This window comes from Oncorhynchus keta, chromosome 3, assembly GCF_023373465.1.
Source record: "Oncorhynchus keta strain PuntledgeMale-10-30-2019 chromosome 3, Oket_V2, whole genome shotgun sequence".
In the NCBI taxonomy this organism is placed as follows: domain Eukaryota; kingdom Metazoa; phylum Chordata; class Actinopteri; order Salmoniformes; family Salmonidae; genus Oncorhynchus; species Oncorhynchus keta.
In genome coordinates this window covers 5063731-5082403 of record NC_068423.1, presented here as the reverse complement: position 1 = coordinate 5082403, position 18673 = coordinate 5063731, and the positions used below count along the sequence as shown (strand labels likewise).

Here is an 18673-nt window from a genome sequence, read left to right as displayed (position 1 = left end):
AACACAGGCAGGAGGCAGACAGTCAGAGTTACAGTTCTTTAATATGTATTTTCTCTTTTCGTTTTGAAGGGGATTACAATAAATGAAAACATTTTAATTTATTCTTAGTAGCCCGCTTTGGGTCCGTTCGGCAGTCGCGGTTGTCTCAGTCGTTGCATCTTGGTTCCGCTGGAGAGAGGGGAGAGCTGAAATCAGTAGCATAGTCGCAATGAAAAGGTAGCAGTACTTCAGTCACACAAGAGCTGCGGTTGACGTCGTTCAATCGCTTGGCTCTTTCCAAGCAGGGTCTCATTCGCTTCAGTAGCAGCTCCCCTCTCCCCAGGTAGTGTTGATGGTTTGATTGAGCCCTGTCATCTGCTCTGTAGCTGGTTTGCTGCAGTGTCGAATCCCCAGCACTGACTGAAGAGCTACCTTTATGCCAGTGGCAGCTTGTTAATGCTATGCTCATCATGTGTGTTGGGCAACTACTTGACTCGCTCATTCCCTCATTCACTGAACCAGACAAACACAACAAAAAGGCTTATCAATTTCAAACCAAATATGTGATATATGAATAAATAGTTTAGGCCTCTTTAAATAGTGATAACTGTAAAACAAACCACACATGTGGACTAAATAAATAAAGCACAAATCAGGAAAAGGGAGAAAACTAAACACACAAAGCCATGGCCCACATATGACTAGCTCACTCATCGAGTAGCTTGCAATGTCAAGGTAGGAGAGACGGAGAGCTAACACTACTGTACGTCAGCTACCTAATGTTACCGGGATGTATTGTAATATGGGGAGATCGGGAAGCAATTAGAGTTAGCTCACACACTGAGCGAGAGACCAAAACAGAGGCCACACGCAGGCAGGCGCAGGCACACACACACACACACACGCACACGCGCACGCGCACGCGCACGCGCACACGCGCACGCACACGCACACGCACACACACACACACACACACACACACACACACACACACACACACACACACACACACACACACACACACACACACACACACACACACACACACACACACACAGACCGTACTTCAGTTCCTATCCAGCACATACTTTTCTTGACATTCAGAGATGAGTTGGAACCATTGTATTGTGTTGTCAATCAATGATACATATTGTATAAAGAACCACCACCAGTGCCAACCCTAACCCTGCACTATATCAGCCCTATATGACTCTATCAGATAATATCTCTATCTCCCTCACCACAATATGGACATTGTTGGGCTAGAGATGTAACTACCACTCCATACTCGTCTCAATGTCCAGATAGACTCATCCCGAACAAAGACCACAAAGACCACCCTCTGTGTCTCCTGGGGCCACTTGAAAGGTCATGATCACTATTGGCTATGAATTACTTTTATATAATTTTGCCCTGTGGTCCTCCGAACCTGGAATTCCCCATGATCAGCATCACCGCAGATTTCAATGTCTTCATGCTTCCTCCCAAGATTAAATCGATGCTTTATGTGAGCTTATTATAAAGGGAGTCTATTGAACAGTCATGGAAAGGCCTTTAGGGAGGCTGGTGGATGTGATGGCGTTATTTCGGTAGCGTACTGCAGACGGAAGGAGACCAGGACTAAAGGGAGTCTTTTGTGCTCTCCCATGATCCCTTTTGGTGCGACAGGCTCTTTGATGGCCCAAGAGGCATGCTGGGCTATTTGAGGGATCTACAGAAGATGAGTGAACCCTTTACACTTGTGGGAATTGGCCTGTATGTATAGTGCTAGATTAAAATGTGTCTTACAGAAGAAATACGAAAGCATATGCATAAGCATGGTAGCAATTGAAAGGGGATTGTGGGAAAATGATTAGACTAAAGGTGAGGACACAACAGTTCATCTGACACAAGACTGAATCCAAACATTAGACATTTGATTACATGTGCATTTTATATTGACTGTACTTTTCGCCACATTTGAAATCTGAAAATACTCTCGATAAATTCAGTAACATGATAAGAATATTCCTGGAAAATGTGGGGTAGGTGCAACAAAGGGTTTAAGTGAGAGGACTAACTGCTGTCTCCAAGTGGCCACACCAAAGTGTGCGCACTTCTTAAGCCAATTGCAATGCACTTTTATGGCTCTAACTACAAGGTGCTTTTTTTGAGCTCTCCGAGCCGTGTCGTTGAGGAACTAGGGCAAGCACACTTGTTTTGTTTGGAACACAGCCCTGCATCCCCGCAATCACACAATTACTTTTGTTGTTTATCCAAAAACGGTCCATTATAAATCGTGATCTGAGTCAGGTGGGCATCATTTGAAAGCGTGTTCTTTTGCCAACAAGAATAGCTGAATTATAAAATATGATCTTAGTGTTAGGCTTTCACAGGCCAATTAAGAGAAACAGATTGAATTTTCACAATAGACAACCACAGGCTCATTCTGTTCAGAACAAACCAGGGAATGGAGCCATGTCATCTTGTAACTATATACCTCAAACATAGTGATCATAAACGTTGGCAGTGTATACGACATGCGTTTTATTATATGAAAATGTGAAGTGCTCATTTAGACTCTCGGGTGTTTTGCCTCGCTTGTAGGACAACAACGCTGTGTTTATTACAATCCTCAACGTCTCACCTTTCAAAATACATAGAGTTCTGATTTACAGCAGTTCCCTCACTCAGACAGCAGGACATTTGCAAAAGCTTCCCGATTCGCTGGAGAGATGGGGGCGACTTCTTGTACTGTGCGGTGCTTAACTTCAGAACGGCTGTCAGTCAAAACCCATACAGCGCTGTGAAACGCATGGTCTGAGCTCTGACGTCATTTATAGCATGACACTGCACAGCCACGCCGTTCCAATGTAGGTGCTTACCAATGCCTAAATCTGCTATTTAAAAAAAATTGTATTCCTTTGAAATTGATATATAGGTATGCTTGAGTTTGCGTAAGAGGAAGCTATATCAGCATGTACAGTTGAATAATGTTACATTAACCTCGGGAGCCAGGAAGCAGGTGCAGAATGTAAGTTTAATAATGATAATTACAAATGAGGAAAACATGAGAAGCGTACAGAATGTGAATGAAAGCAATACTACCTAGTGACTGATTTCTACTGAGGGCTAAATAAAGGGAGAGAAATAAAGGAAATAATGATGTCCAAGTGTGCGTAATAATGGGGAGCAGGTGTGCGTAATGATGGTTACCAGGGCCGGTGGTTAGTAGAACGACGACGTTGAGCAGGAGGAGGCGTGACAGTAAATGGCAGAATTTAGAGAATCTGTCAACAACAACCATAATAGTAGTAAAACCATCAGATCAGTGACGAAGTCTATGGACAGATGGGCCCAAGGCCGCTGAGGCACGGGAAGGATAAGGAGTTTACCTGCTGGAGCGTGCCGGGGAGATTTGTTTGAGCACGGAGCAGGAGTAGCGGGCGTAGCGGGCGACCTCCCACGTCAAGGTGGGCCACCAGTACTTAGTGAAGAGAGATTGAATGATACAGGTAATATCTGGGTGTCCAGAGGCGAGGGTTGTGTGTTCCCAGGACAACAGCCAATTCCTTACCCCCGTAGGGATGTAGATGCGCTCCGGAGGGCAGGTTGCAGGCGCATGTTCCCTCTGCAGAGCCTGGCAGATGTCCACATCTACGTTTCAAAGCACGTGAGCAAAGATTCAAGAGGGTGGAATGATGGGCGCACTCAGGATCGGTACCTCTCCCGAGTCATGGAGACGGAACAGGGCATCGGCTTTGATGTTCTTAGAACCTGGGCGATATGACAGTGTGAAGTTGAATCTAGTGAAGAGGTCCCGGACCACCTCGTTCGCGAATGCCTGAAACACTGACAGAGCATTGGCACAAGGCATCACCAAGTACACGTAGTGCCCAGACGTCGTGCTGAAGGTCGTGTTCCACTCACCCCCCTCCCGGATGTGGATCAGATTGTAGGCACTCCGCAGGTCCAGCTTCGTAAAAAAAATATTCGATGGCAGCCGGTACCAACGGGAGAGGGTAGCGGTACTTAGTGGTGATGGAATTGACCCCCATCATTCTTGGTCACGAAGAAGAAGCCTGCCGACGCAGGAAACGTGGATGAGTGGTCAAAACCCTGTTGGAGAGCCTCCTGGATGTACTCCTCCATGGCCTCGATCTCAGCCACCAACAGAGGGTAAACGCGGCTGTGCGATGGCGCAGGACATTCTAGCAGGTCGATGGTACAGTCCCAGAGGCAATGAGGGAGACAGGTGGCTTGGGTCTTGGAGAACACCTCCCAGAGATCCTGGTAAACCTCCGGGTTGTCGGGCTCGAGGGCAACCACAGGACTCTCAACCGACGTCAAACATCAGGGCAAGGGAAAGCAGGTCCTCCGACATCCGGGGGCCCAATCTGCAATGTCCATCCTTAACCAGGAGAAGGTGGGGTCATGACGTTGGAGCCGCGGGAGGTCGAGGATGTCGCTGTGCACTGGTGCGGTGATGAGGAAGGGAAGGCTCTCCTGGTGTTTGGATCCCACGGTGAAGGTGAGTGGTGCTGTGACGTGTGTGATGATGCCTGATCCCATAGGTCGATTATCCAGGGAATGGACTGGAAGAGGCGAGCAGGTATGAGGAGATGTTCATGGAGGAGACGAGGGCCTGGTCGATGAAATTCCCCGCAGCACCAGAATCCTCTATAGAGGTAAAAACAAGACATGAGTAACAGCCACCCAGTGAAATGGAAACCAGGAACGGTTTGGTGGAAACCATATCTCCATTGGTTCAGGCTCTGCCTCAGGACGGCCAAAGGATGGAGGCGAGTGGCGAGGTGGGCTCAAACAAACACTCAATAATTGAAAGAAAATAAATACTCTGTGAACCCACTTCCTATATGAAAATGATTCAGAGTCTGATGTAATTTTGCAGTCTGCAGACGGCTTATACAGTAGTGCACTTACCAGTAACATCTTAATCTAGATTTTCATTCCAGGCATGAAGTTTCACAGACCACTGTTTTGTGTTTCGTCCTCATCATCATATATTACTCTTGAATCTAACCTAATCATGTACTCTTACTATCTGATCTAATCGTTTTAAGGAGCACATGATTCATCATTACTTCTCAATCTGTATCCCTGCCAGATGTCCTCATCCATTAAGGACGTGGAGTGAGTTGATGCAGCCTTAAGGCTATAGAGTTGATGCAAGCCTTAAGGCTATATACTGCCAGAACCTAGTTAGCAGGGTGGAGAGAGAGAGAGACGTAGAGTGAGTGAGAGAAAGAGAGACCCAAGAGAGCGAAAAAGAGAGAGAGAAGAGAGAGAGAGCCAGAGGGAGAGAGAGAGAGAGAGAGAGAGAGAGAGAGAGAGAGAGAGAGAGAGAGAGAGAGAGAGAGAGAGAGAGAGAGAGAGAGTAGGAAGGGGAGACACTGCTTCTTGTTGTAACTCTAGCGGTGAGAGAGATCAGTGCATTTAAGAATGGAAGGCGTCAGGAAAGCCGTTGTGTCCGTCCATTGACATTTACACTGTATCCAATTCATTATTCTGTATGTCTTGCGAAGTATATTTTTGTCGGCCATTGGGATGATTCGGCATTCTAGCAGCTCATGAAAGTGGAGGGAGTTGAAAAAAGATATGCGATGGTTGAGAAATGGTTGTGTTTACCTTAGTGCCGCCAATAGCTGCTGTGAAAATCCAATTTTTCCTCTCATTACCAAAGGGATTACTGTTAGTGTTATATTGGAGATTGGAGAAGGAATACTCTCACCAGTCCTCTGCTTAGAACACAATGATGATATTGTACCGTGCACTTATTTTGGCCAGGGCCCAATGGGTGGCTTTTCCTGTGGGTCCTGCTTTTTGTTTCACATCCATGGGCTTATTAAACACTAAAGATGACAATGACATTATTAGTAATATATTCTCTTTTTTTTAAACAATGGCAACACTAGCTATTCTATCTTGGAATTTGAGAGGCCTAAACTGTCCTATCAAACGTTCCAGCTGCGTTGGTATCCTAGCAAGAAACCATGTTGATATAGCAATGCTCCAAGAAACACAGCTGCTTCCAAAAGGATTCACATAGAAAGAAAAAAAAAAACATTTGTACAAACGGGCTGATTGTTTCATCAACCCCAGACAAAACTAAAAGGGGTGATCATAACGATACATAAATAAACTCAAAATGCACCTGTTGGGTAAAGATGAAGACCAAGAATGCAAAGTCACTTTCTTTAAATGGAAAGAAAAATTGCCTTTATATTTTATATACCTTTATTTTACTAGGCAAGTCAATAGAAACAAATTCTTATTTACAATGACAGCCTAGGAACAGTGGGTTAACTGCCTGTTCAGGGGCAGAACGACAGATTTGTACCTTGTCAGCTAAGGGGTTTGAACTTGCAACCTTGCAGTTACTAGTCCAACGCTCTAACCACTAGGCTACCCTACAAATTCACATGCTTCTATGTTTTTTTTGTATTCTCTGAACAGCATCTTGTTAGGATTAACTGAATTCCATCTGGTTCTTGGGACAGTCGTGATTGCCATTTTGGACATAGTAAGACTAACTACAATCCACACGCAACCAAGGCTCTCCAGCATATACTCTCTGGTCACAACCTCATTGATGCCTGGACGAGCACATAATCCTGAAGCAAAAGAGTACAGTTATTCAAGCAGGGCGTAAATCATTCTCACAAATCGATTTCATACTATTATCTACTCCTCTATTGTCTTTAATTAAGAAAATAGAAATTAGACAGAAGAGCTTGTCGACCACCATGCTTAATACCGCCAAACTTCAAATTTCCGAATCTGCTAAACGATCCACAAGATGGATTTCTGCGATCAATTCGAAATTGAACTAAATTCATTCATAATGATCAATACAAATTCAGTCGGACCCCTGGATTCTATGGGATGCCACCAAAGTTTTTACAAAAAAGGATTGCAACTGCATTTGAATAAATCACTATAAGGGAAGATATCACCTCGCTGGGAGCCCAAATCTCTCTCAATGAACTCAATAGAGCATTGGATATCATGAATAAAGGCAATTCACCTGGATGGAATGGCTTTCCTCCTGATGTATATTTAAAATGTTGGAATTAATTAGGTCTACTATTGCTTTAAACCATTAATACCGCCGTTCACAAGGTTCATTTGGGAGAGATGCCACCCAGTGGAGGGAGATGCCACCCAGTGTTCTCACTGTCATCCCCTACCTCTCACTGTCATCCCCTACCTTTTGATTAACACAGATATTAAACTGTTTTCTAAAATGCTGTCATCCCGTCTCGAGACGTACGTACCCAAATTGGTCCACACTGACTAAATTAGGTTTGTTAAAAAGTGTTTCTCCTCGGATAACCTCTGTCGACTTTTACATATCTTAGATGCTTCATCTGAAACAACAGCTCCTTGGGCTGTATTGTCTCTCAATGCAGAAAACATTATTTGTTTTTAGACTAGAATGGTTATATCTATGGCCTGTCTTGGAACAGATGGGAATTGCCTCCATTTTCATTAATATGGTTAAAATACTATATTCCAATCCCTCGTCCATAGTTATAACAGGCAATATCTGCTCTGCTCCATTGAAAATGACTAGAAGCAGCAGACAAGGCAATCCAATTTCGCTATTGCTATTCGTATTATCCACGGAACCCCTGGCCCAGGCGAATTGTCAATCGAAAGGAAATAACATACATTTCCATAACATCTACTGATCACTTCATCTCATTATATGCAGACAATAGTTTACTACTTTACATCTAGGCATTGTATCTCTATCGCTCCCAAACGCATTGAAGATTCATAGATACATTTAGCTTAACCTAAAGCCCTACAGTACTGCTGCTCAAGACCCCGATGGAGGACTCCATCGCTACTTATGGAATCCCAATAGTTTCCCTTTTTAAATATTTGGGAGTAGATATGTCTCCTTCCCTAGGTAAAACCCTTGCCAGAAACTTTAACGGAACGCTCATACCAATTAAATCCAACCTCGGTAGATGGAATAATATCCTAGTTACTTTTAACCAGCAGAATATCTATTATCAAAAGGAATATATTGCCACAGCTGAATTTCCGTAGAGGTGGGAGGCATGCTTTCTTCGAGGGGTGGAGGGTGGGGGGTGGAAGAAGGCATCCAAAAGTAAGTTTGTTCTGAAGTGTCTCCCGTTTGAGACGCACCCTCCGTGATGCTAGTCCCTTGTAAGTGGAGTTGACGGCCAGTAGCGTCTCAAGTGAAATGATGATGGTTATCTAAAGGAAAGTGAAATGATGATGGTTATCTAAAGGAAAGTGAAATGATGATGGTTATCTAAAGGAAAGTGAAATGATGATGGTTATCTAAAGGAAAGTGAAATGATGATGGTTATCTAAAGGAAAGTGAAATGATGATGGTTATCTAAAGGAAAGTGAAATGATGATGGTTATCTAAAGGAAAGTGAAATGATGATGGTTATCTAAAGGAAAGTGAAATGATGATGGTTATCTAAAGGAAAGTGAAATGATGATGGTTATCTAAAGGAAAGTGAAATGATGATGGTTATCTAAAGGAAAGTGAAATGATGATGGTTATCTAAAGGAAAGTGCAACATGCCTTCGATGCTGATCCATGCCAGTGAGGCCACCGTGTAGAGGTCAAGATTCGTAGACCATGGGAGGCTATCATATCGTGTAACAGAGGTCTGAACCTCCCCAAGGGACATGACTGAGATGGAGAAAACAACAAAGGGTTAATCCCCCCTCCAAATTCCTGCTGGGTTCAAATTGCTCCAACGTTGAAGTTGATGAATGAAAACAGTCTAGTTAACCATAACCAAGCCTCAGTCAGAGCGACATCTTCGGTGTGATCGTAAATCAACTTGGACAAAGTGATGTTACTGTGGAGTGTATGTGATTAATCCTCAATGGAATGCTGGTGCTGTACAATGCTCCGGGGTGAAGTTTCCCCTAGGTACAGATCTAGAATCAGATTCTCCTCCCCCAATCTTAATCTTAACCATTATTGGGGAAAGTGCAAAACTGATCAGCGGCAACTTCACTGTACACCGTGTACAAAGGAAGATGGGGCCATGAAAGTGCTGTGTAATATGGCTAATAACAGGATCGGTTTACAGGGTGACAGATGTGTTTGTCTGTTGAGCCCTGGGGGTTACTGTTACATGCATACACGTGTGCTCACATACTGTACATGTGCGAATATGTGTGTGTGTTCTATACAATAACTAAAACAGGTTGGTAAAGCTAGCCTTATTGTAACAGCTTTCTCTTGGACCATGACTGGGTAGGCAGTCCTAAAGGTCCTCATGTCCAGTTCTTATCAATTTGAAGCACTGGCTGAGTACCTCAAGGATAGTGGGGGAAGAGGAGGACAAACCACACCTCCCTCCTATATTAACATAGGTTCAACAAACAGTGGTGGGCCAAGGGTAGTGGAGAGCTAAAAACGCACACGTATATTAACATAGGTTCACAAACAGTGGTGTAGTGGAGGCTAAACGCACATACCCGCTTGGGGCGCAAGCGTTTACCCACCTTTTGCACAAAAATGTTTAGGGAGTGATACAGTACTTTACTTACTGTGAACAGCGGATATTTTTTACCCACATATATTTTTTACCACTACTACACACACACACACACACACACACACACACACACACACACACACACACACACACACACACACACACACACACACACACACACACACACACACACACACACACACACACACGCACACACACACGCACACACGCACACACACACAGACGTTGAGGTTCTTGGGCTGACTTATTGGACATGACAGAGCATTGTACACAAGGTCAGGTGGGGATCAGAGGAGAGGGGATGGAGGAAGCATCGGGCCAAGTGCATTCTGTTATTAGTTGGGTAGGTGGGGGAGTAGGGGGGTGGGCTAAGGCTGTTTCCTTCCTGTGTTTGGTTGACATTAACGATTGACAGACTGCCCTCAACAAATCGGGAAAAGGAGTGAGCAACTAACCAGCACCATATACCAATTAGGGTTTTTTAGTGCAAACCGGGTTACAGAGATTTACCGAGACTACCTGCCCAAACCCACTCCCGTTTTCCAGGATAAATAAGAGCGAGAAACTGGTCAATTATAATCCATTATTTATATGAACAGCATGACGTGAAATTGAACTGTTAAATTATATTCAACGTCTAATTCTGGCTTCTCTATAGCCTTCTTTGCTCTGCTATCTGATCAATAATGATCGATAATCATGGCTCAGTGTATGCTGTTGTAATGGCCTATCGCATTTACTATATTGGTTATGCATATTGTTTATGCTGAAACACAACCTTGAAGTACAGTTAGTAGGCTTAGGGTAAAGTAATGCCACTGAGGCAGAATGCAAATATGCAAGCGCAGAATAAAATGTATCCTACAGGCAGTTCGACAAGTGGATTGATCCGACATGCAGGCCTACACCCCCAACACTTGTGAAGCAAGTGCAGAGGGGGCTTCAGCAAGTGCAGAGGTGACTTCAGCAAGTGCAGAGGGCGCTGTAGTAGCCAAACGTCCGAGAGTGATGCAGTCTTACCTCAAGCTGACGCAAGCACTGAATGAAATTCTAGCAGAAATGGCTGCGAGCTGACGGATTCTCCTACCATGCCATTGCAAACAGCATTGTGCCACGCACAAACTTCCTCACTTTCTCCAATGTGCTCCGCAGCTCCCCTCTCAGCTCATACTGGGGTGTCTGTTTCGTCATACTATCCATCTTCTTCAGCATCAACACAAACTTTGTGGAGCCAAAAGGCTCACGTTTCATTTATTTTATGCTGTGGCTATATTTGGATCTCAATTATTATTTTGTTGCTCAGAATTTTCCTGCAGGAAATGCAAACTTGTAGTGTATTGGAGGTTTCAAAAGGCTTGTGAAGTTTGCAATTTCGACGTAAAAATGTCCGACTTGAATTGCCTTAACAAAAAAAACATATCAATCCCTAAAAAAATGCCAATTAATTATAATCCATATAATAATTCTAATTGCTTGAAGCAAACGGGCTCAGATTAAGATGCTACTTATGTAGGATAGCCTATGTGTTTTGACCAACATATTATTTTGTGAAAAGCCAGATTTATTCGAATGAGAGAGAGAGAGAAAGAAAGAGAACGAGAGAGAGATTTTATGTTCCATAGAATTACCACATCATTAGCTGAGGCGACTGGTGAGACCCTCACCCGGGCCTAATAACTTGAGACTATTTTGTCTGTCTGCCCCTACATCTGTCTGTCCGTCCATCCATCCGTCTGTCTGTCTTTGTAGAGTGTGCCATTGTATAAGGCCATAGCGCGGGCTACCCTCTTTGAGTCCACTTTTGCCTTCTATGGCCTTGCATCAGTTCTATTGACTTGGGCGATATGACCACAGTTGACCTTCTCTTCTGAACCCCATTGCTCTCTGTTCAACACAATACAAGCCTTGTGCCGACGAAGGGAGTTTATAAGTCTCCAAAATTCCACGCATGTAGATGCAAAGAATTGTCTCCTTGTGTTAAGGACTCATAACAAATAACGAGTGGAGCAGTGTGGGCATTTTCTGGAATGTTGTGTAATTCAGCCCTTCGACATTCCAAGAAGAATTCTTGGGAGTTGCTTTTTTAATTGCAGCGTTGTGCTCCGGTCCAGGGATGACCACAACACTTGTGGCGGGGCTCGTGCCGCTTCCATTCATGGCCAATTTTCCAGTTGGCAGCCCAAGTCCCTGTGATAGATGGATGATGTGTTGGAAGCTTGTATGTAGGCTTGCTTGTAGCATGGCCAACCCTTCCCAACGGTAATTCTTATCAGCTATATGCTATAGTTATCAGATATCTGCATTGAGCATGGCATAAACGCAACATGCAACAATTTAAATGATTTTACAGTTAAATATAAGGAAATCAAGTCAATTGAAATAAATTCATTAGGTCCTAATCTATGGATTTCACATGACTGGGAATGCAGATACCTTACAGAAAAGAAAGGGGCATGGATCAGAAAACCAGGCAGTATCTTCTGTGACCACCATTTGCCTCATGCAGCATGACACATCTCCTCTGTCAAAGCTGTATATTCAAGTTAAATGAACTCTTGTCTTTATTTGTAGTTATTTATCAGAAATGAATGTTGGTCCTTGGTCCTCTGAATCTTGTCCAGCAGTCCAAATCTAATGGGGAGAAAAGGCTCTTAGTTTTCTTCACTTTTCCCCTAGCAGGTTATTAGCGAACACATTTTATGAGTGATGTATATCAATACCTTTGTTTAATAGCACCGCCTGACTTTTTTTTAGACCTTATTCCTCAATTGGAACATTTGGGTGAAAGGAGGAGCAGAGGTTGCAGATGAACACAACAAGAGAAAGACAGGTAGAGGGGGGAGGGGCGGCGAAGAGAGAGGAAGAGAGACAAGAGGGGGTGGTGCAGAAGCAGAGCGAAGGAGAGAGGCTAAAAGGGGAGAGACGGAAGAGAGGATAGGAGAAAGGGGAACAGATGCTGAGAAGAGTGTCCCGGTCGATAAAAGCGATGGAGTTACTCCTCTGCACTCTCAGGTTTCGGCGGGTGACCTCTAGCAGTGCCTATCACATTCTGCCGCAGAGCAGACACTCACACACGCGCGCAAATATGTACACGTGCAAGAACGCACGCGCGCACGCGCACACACACACACACACACACACACACACACACACACACACACACACACACACACACACACACACACACACACACACAGCATCACCTGTGCACAAGTCCATCCGCACATGAATAAACACAGGGGTATGTGCACAGATAATTGAGAAAGGTCAAGGGGAGTGAGAGAGAGAGAGAGGGAGAGAGAGAGAGGGAGAGAGAGAGAGGGAGAGGGAGAAAGAAAGAAAAAGAGAGGCACCCAAGTAAGAGCTAGACATATAGCCAGAGAGAAAGAAAGATCAGGTGAGGAGAGGAGAGAGGAAGCAACGGCACCGGTTTGTTATGAAGTCCTTCACAAGCAAGCCATGTAGTATTTGTATTGGCAGAAATGACGTCATCACATGCGGAAGTACATTTTTGTCACCGAGTCTGAGCAATGAATGAACATCACAATTTCTGAAATATTTTTTTTAAGCAACTGTTAAGTTACTTAACTGGATTCTAGGACAGGACTGGGCTTGTGGTTGGCAAGGTTACAGTTTTGGCACCACTCAAGCGTAGTGACGTAATAAAAACAGGGTTGTGTCGGAAACCCCTCTTTCTCCAGCCCTGAAACCATAAACCTCCACTGTGGAGTCTGTAAAAGACTAGGAACACTGTTGACTACAGTATTCAAGAGGTTGGAATGCAGAATGCAGAATGGTCATTGCTTTTTCAGGTGTGGCCAGCTACTGAAATATATACACACACACACACACACACACATTTATGAGTGCCTAGTGAAAGTCTACCCACCCCTTGCAGTCTTGACATGTTGCTGCCTTAAAATGTTATCTTAATTGATTTAACTGGATTTTTGTATTTCTTTTTTTTTCAAAGCCAGCATTCTTCTTTCACTGTGCGGGGAGAGATTATCAGGACACACCTGATTCCCAAATTGATAACGTTTATCGCGCATCGAGAGTCACGTGGAGACGAACAGATTTGGTTCAGTCGGTTCAGTTCAGTCAGTCATCCTGAAGAGCCCTTCCCATCTAGCTAGTTTATGCTTGTGGCTAGAAAACATCAGCAAGAATTTGTCTGCCGAAGTTGGGACTTTGGGAGTGTTCAGAATCATTCTGTTTTTATCTGAGTAATGTTTTATTATACACTACCAATCAAAAGTTTTAGAACACCTACTCATCCAACGGTCTTTTCTGTATTTTTACTATTTTTTACATTGAAGAATAATAGTGAAGACATGGAAACTATGAAATAACACATATGGAATCATGTAGTAACCAAAAAAGTGGAAAACAAATCAAAATATATTTGAGATTCTTCAAATAGCCACCCTTTGCCTTGATGACAGCTTTGCACACTCTTGGCATTCTCTCAACCAGATTCACCTGGAATGCTTTTCCAACAGTCTTGAAGGAGTTCCCACATATGCTGAGCACTTGTTGGCTGCTTTTTCTTCACTCTGCGGTCCAACTCATCCCAAACCATCTCAATTTGGTTGAGGTCGGGGGATTGTGGAGGCCAGGTCATCTGATACAGCACTCCATCACTCACCTTCATGGTAAAATAGCCCTTACACAACCTGTGTTTTGTCATTGTCTAAATAAATCACAGACAGTGTCACCAGCACAGCACCCCCACACCATGACACCTCCTCCTCCATCCTCCACGGTGATAAATACACATGCGGAGATCATCTGTTCACCCACACCGCATCTCACAAAGACATGGCGGTTGGAACCCAAAATCTCAAATTTGGACTCCAGACCAAAGGACAAATTTCCACCGGTCTAATGTCAATTGCTCATGTTCATGGTCCAAGCAAGTCTCTTCTTCTTATTGGTGTCCTTTAGTAGTGGTTTCTTTGCAGCAATTTGACCATGAAGGCCGGATTGGCACAGTCTCATTTGAACAGTTGATGTTGAGATGTGTCTGTTACTTGAACTCTGTGAAGAATGTATTTGGTCTGCAATTTCTGAGGCTGGTAACTCTAATGAACTTATCCTCTGCAGCAGAGGTAACTCTGGGTCTTTTCCATTCCTGTGGCGGTCCTCATGAGAGACAGTTTCATCATAGCGCTTGATTGTTCTTGGATAGTGGCGCACATGACCACCTCTCTTGTATCCATCCACTTCACAAAGAGCAGGCCTTCTTGTCGAATCCATCTCATGGTACCCCAATCAGCCCGCTTAGGCATGTCATTCACCTTGGTTTTCGGAAAGCCCACTTTTGGCCCGAATGGTGCCACAAGCCCACACATCCTGCTTCCTCAGGTCTGTGAACAGGGTAGGGATTGTGTTGAAGTTGTCCACAAAAAGTTTGTTGCCCTTCCCCAGCAGTTGAAAATCTAATAACTCCATAACAGAATCATAGCTAAGTCCCTCACCGGTCGCACAACTGCTCTTCCCCTCATAAACAAAAAAAAATGCACTTGTATGCACACGCAGAATCAACCACAACAAACAGTTTGTAACCCCATTTAGTTGGTTTGTTACGCATGTATTGTTTTAGGCCAACTCTGGCCTTTGAGGCCACCATCCTCTCATTGATGGAAAAGTTCTGGGCGGGCTGAAAATAGGTCTTGCAGGCCTCAACCACAATGGTAGAGAGGTTTTATTTTGCCGAGCCTATCACACCTCGATGTGCCTCGCTTCTTCTCGTTGTCCTCATCAACGTCTGGGTCATTGATATGAAGTGACCATGAGATTGTCAGACACCTTTTGCATGACATGACAGTGGACGGGAAAGGCAGTTGATAGAGGGGAGCAGTTTTCCAGTAGTCTTTAGCTTCACATGACCCATGTAAATGACCATTGACAGGTAACAAAAAAGATCTGGTGTGGAAATGGGCTTCCATGCCTCTTTCTTGCCTGCCTGCTTCTTAGCACCATACTTATTAGTGTTCAACACCATCAACAACTGACAAGGTGAAAAACAGCTGACAAAGTTGAATGGGGCTGTACTTCGAGGTCGTGTCCAGATGAGGTCCTGGTGGCCTCTTCTGTCTGAATGTTGGAGGAAGTGGCTCGACATCCTCCTCCAGCACAGAGTGCCAATGACCCTCTTCCTCTCATTTCAAAAACGTCACAAGAAGTACTTACCAGTCCAACACTGCATCTTCTCCGTACAAAAACATCTCCTCGGTTTGCGAATCAAAACTGTTTACTATCTGACTCATCTTGTAGTAACTCCGTCTCACTTTCCCTATCAATTTCAGCGATAATATCATGTACATCTGTATACCTAGAGTTTGCCTTTGATTTTCCAGATTTAGTTGCCATAATTCTTCAGATAAAACTGGGGGAAATGCTCTAGAAACAATACTGCTATGCGTAACCAGCGTGGCTGGTTCAGGTAAAATTTTCAATGGCAAATTAGTGTCTTTACGCTCGAGTTTCAAGCAAGGGCTAGTCTTTCCGAATATAACCATTACACATTGCCGTTTACCTCAGGTCATTGGCTATCTACCATGACGATCAGTGGTCATTGGGCCGAAATACAGTCAATCAACGAAGCACTGGTCATATCATTGGTGCGCAATGAGGTCATTGTTTGGTGTGTTCAAATCAGTTCCTTTCAGTCACTACGTCTCGCGAAAATAATCATGAAGTCTGGTTGTGTTACTAACAAACAGAGGATTGCAATGAAACCAACCATGAGTGGAAAAACATAAGTTTAGTGTGAGTAATTACATCAAATGTTTCGTCGAAAGTTGAAGGAGACGGAATTCATGACACAAGCCGTTTACAAAATGTTTCTTATTAGATTAGATTGGACCTTTTGTATTACCAAAAGATGATCTTGAAAGGTAAGTGATTATTTTATTGCTCTTTCTGACTTTCGTGACTCCTGTCCTTGGATGGAAAATGTATATTATGCATTTCTACGTGGGGCACTGTCCTCAGATAATTGCATGGTTTGCTTTTGCCGTAAAGCCTTTTTGAAATCTGACACGGAGGCTGGATTAACAATAAGTTAAGCTTTATTTTGTTGTATAACACTTGTTATTTTATGAATGTTAAGTATTTATCTTCCTGTAATTAGAATTTCGCGCCCTGCAATTTCACCGATGTTGTCGAGATGTCCCGCTAGCGGCATGCCTTTCACAAACAGGTTTTAAATGATAGGTATGTACAATCCTGTTACTCTGGTTGTGTAAATTGCTGTTTCCACGTAACTCTGTACCTAATCCACAACGGCTGTGCACATCTCGTGTTCTTACCCCCACCCTCTGTACTCTGAAACTTGCACGTTCAGAACGAGGTATCTCCTCTATTCTAACAACAAACAGTTCTTAGTACTCGCAGGAGAACACAGAGGACTCAGAATATTTGGCCACCTAATCCAGTAGATATCAGTTACTTTGACACATTGAGACAGTTGTGGTGGATTAAGGAAATGTAACAAGGTTGGGCTATATAGGCAAACCCCAACTCTGATTCGCTGAGTTCTCACTCTTTTCACTTGTGTGTGTGTGGTGTGACCTGCTCCCTTATTAATAGGTTTTGAATAAAGAAATAACTTGATTGCTGCCCTTGTCTCTCCTCATTAATGAATTAGCATTTCCACGACACGGTCTTCATGAGAGCCAGTTTCATCATAGCGCTTGATGGTTTTTGCGACTGCACTTGAAGAAACCTTCAAAGTTCTTGACATTTTCCAGATTGACTGACCTTCATGTCTTCAAGTAATGATGGACTGTTCTCTTTGCTTATTTGAGCTGTTCTTGCCATAGTCTTTTAGTCTTTTACCAAATAGGGCTATCTTCTATATACCAGCCCTACCTTGTCCCAACACAACTGATTCGCTCAAACTTATTAAGAAGAAAATAAATTCCACAAATTAACTCTTAAGAAGGCATACCTTTTAATTGAAATACATTCCAGGTGACTTTATGAAGCTGGTTGAGAGAATGCCAAAAGTATGCAAAGCTGTCATCAAGGCAAAGGGTGGCTATTTGAAGAATCTCAAATATAAAATATATTTTCATTTGTTTAACACTTTTTTGGTTACTAAATCAAATCAAATCAAATTGATTTATATAGCCATTCGTACATCAGCTGATTTCTCAAAGTGCTGTACAGAAACCCAGCCTAAAACCCCAAACAGCAAGCAATGCAGGTGTAGAAGCACGGTGGCTAGGAAAAACTCCCTAGAAAGGCCAAAACCTAGGAAGAAACCTAGAGAGGAACCAGGCTATGTGGGTTGGCCAGTCCTCTTCTGGCTGTGCCGGGTGGAGATTATAACAGAACGTGGCCAAGATGTTCAAATGTTCATAAATGACCAGCATGGTCAAATAATAATAATCACAGGCAGAACAGTTGAAACTGGAGCAGCAGCACGGCCAGCTGGACTGGGGACAGCAAGGAGTCATCATGTCAGGTAGTCCTGAGGCATGGTCCTCGGGCTCAGGTCCTCCGAGAGAGAGAAAGAAAGAGAGAAAGAGAGAATTAGAGAGAGCATACTTAAATGCACACAGGACACCAGATCGGACAGGAGAAGTACTCCAGATATAACAAACTGACCCTAGCCCCCCGACACATAAACTACTGCAGCATAAATTGTGGAGGCTGAGACAGGAGGGGTCAGGAGACACTGTGGCCCCATCCGAGGACACCCCCGGACATGGCCAAACAGGAAGGATATAACCACACCCACTTTGCCAAAGCACAGCCCCCACACCACTAGAGGGATATCTTCAACCACCAACTTACCATCCTGAGACAAGGCCGAGTATCGCCCACAAAGATCTCCGCCACGGCACAACCCAAGGGGGGGCGCCAACCCAGACAGGAAGATCACATCAGTGACTCAACCCACTCAAGTGACGCACCCCTCCTAGGGACGGTATGAAAGAGCCCTAGTAAGCCAGTGACTCAGCCCCTGTAATAAGGTTAGGGGCAGAGAATCCCAGTGGAAAGAGGGGAACCGGCCAGGCAGAGACAGCAAGGGCGGTTCATTGCTCCAGAGCCTTTCCGTTCACCTTCACACTCCTGGGCCAGACTACCTGATTCCATATGTGTTAATTCATAGTTTTGATGTCTTCACTATTATTATACAATGTAGAAAATAGTAA

At 43.9% G+C, this 18673-nt stretch overlaps 1 protein-coding gene across 1 annotated transcript in view; it reads left to right on the top strand.

The window, feature by feature from the left end:
• Nucleotides 1–18673, top strand: part of ngfrb (nerve growth factor receptor b) — a 72957-nt gene that overhangs the window by 19816 nt on the left and 34468 nt on the right. The gene's annotated exons all lie outside the window — the stretch shown is intronic.